The sequence below is a fragment of the Phoca vitulina genome, unplaced genomic scaffold, assembly GCF_004348235.1.
Source record: "Phoca vitulina isolate PV1807 unplaced genomic scaffold, GSC_HSeal_1.0 scaffold12, whole genome shotgun sequence".
NCBI lineage: Eukaryota > Metazoa > Chordata > Mammalia > Carnivora > Phocidae > Phoca > Phoca vitulina.
In genome coordinates, this window is record NW_022589715.1 from 19,954,916 (window position 1) to 19,956,870 (window position 1,955).

Genomic DNA, 1,955 nt, shown 5'->3' on the forward strand with positions numbered 1-1,955 from the left:
CTGATGCCGAGCGATATTGAACACTTTTTCATGTGTCTGTTGGCCATTTGTATGTCTTCTTTGGAAAAATGTCTGTTCATGTCTTCTGCCCATTTCTTGATTGGATTCTTTGTTCTTTTGGTGTTGAGTTTGATGAGTTCTTTATAGATTTTTGATACTAGCCCTTTATCTGATATGTCATTTGCAAATATCTTCTCCTATTCTGTCAGTTGTCTTTTGGTTTTGTTGACTGTTTCCTTTGCTTTGCAAAAGCTTTTTATCTTGATGAAGTCCCAATAGTTCATTTTTGCCCTTGCTTCCCTTGCCTTTGGCGATGTTTCTAGGAAGAAGTTGCTGCGGCTGAGGTCGAAGAGGTTGCTGCCTGTGTTCTCCTTTAGGATTTTGATGGACTCCTGTCTCACATTGAGGTCTTTCAACCATTTGGAGTCTATTTTTGTGTGTGGTGTAAGGAAATGGTCCAGTTTCATTCTTCTGCATGTGGCTGTCCAATTTTCCCAACACCATTTGTTGAAGAGACTGTCTTTTTTCCATTGGACATTCTTTCCTGCTTTGTCGAAGATTAGTTGACCATATAGTTGAGGGTCCATTTCTGGGCTCTCTATTCTGTTCCATTGATCTATGTGTCTGTTTTTGTGCCAGTACCATACTGTCTTGATGATGACAGCTTTGTAATAGAGCTGGAAGTCTGGAATTGTGATGCCGCCAGCTTTGCTTTTCTTTTTCAACATTCCTCTGGCTATGCGGGGTCTTTTCTGGTTCCATACAAATTTTAGGATTATTTGTTCCATTTCTTTGAAGAAAGTGGATGGTATTTTGATGGGGATTGCATTGAATGTGTAGATTGCTCTAGGTAGGATTGACATCTTCACAATATTTGTTCTTCCAATCCATGAGCATGGAACGTTTCTCCATTTCTTTGTGTCTTCCTCAATTTCTTTCATGAGTATTTTATAGTTTTCTGAGTACAGATCCTTTGCCTCTTTGGTTAGATTTATTCCTAGGTATCTTATGGTTTTGGGTGCAATTGTAAATGGGATCGACTCCTTAATTTCTCTTTCTTCTGACTTGTTGTTGTTGTATAGGAATGCCACTGACTTCTGTGCATTGATTTTATATCCTGCCACTTTACTGAATTCCTGGATGACTTCTAGCAGTTTTGGGGTGGAGTCTTTGGGATTTTCCACATAAAGTATCATATCATCTGCAAAGAGTGAGAGTTTGACTTCTTCTTTGCCAATTTGGATGCCTTTGATTTCTTTTTGTTGTCTGATTGCTGTGGCTAGGACTTCCAATACTATGTTGAATAGCAGTGGTGATAGTGGACATCCCTGCCGCGTTCCTGACCTTAGGGGGAAAGCTCTCAGTTTTTCCCCATTGAGAATGATATTCGCTGTGGGTTTTTCATAGATGGCTTTTATGATATTGAGGTATGTACCCTCTATCCCTATACTCTGAAGAGTTTTGATCAAGAAAGGATGCTGTACTTTGTCAAATGCTTTTTCTGCATCTATTGAGAGGATCATATGGGTCTTGTTCTTTCTTTTGTTAATGTATTGTATCACGTTGATTGATTTGCGGATGTTGAACCAAACTTGCAGCCCAGGGATAAATCCGACTTGGTCGTGGTGAATAATCCTTTTAATGTACTGTTGGATCCTATTGGCTAGTATTTTGGTGAGAATTTTTGCATCCATGTTCATCAGGGATATTGGTCTATAGTTCTCCTTTTTGATGGGGTCTTTGTCTGGTTTTGGGATCAAGGTAATGCTGGCCTCATAAAATGAGTTTGGAAGTTTTCCTTCCATTTCTATTTTTTGGAACAGTTTCAGAAGGATAGGTATTAATTCTTCTTGATATGTTTGGTAGAATTCCCCTGGGAAGCCATCTGGCCCTGGGCTTTTGTGTTTTGGGAGATTTTTGATGACTGCTTCTATTTCCTTAGTGGTTATAGGTCT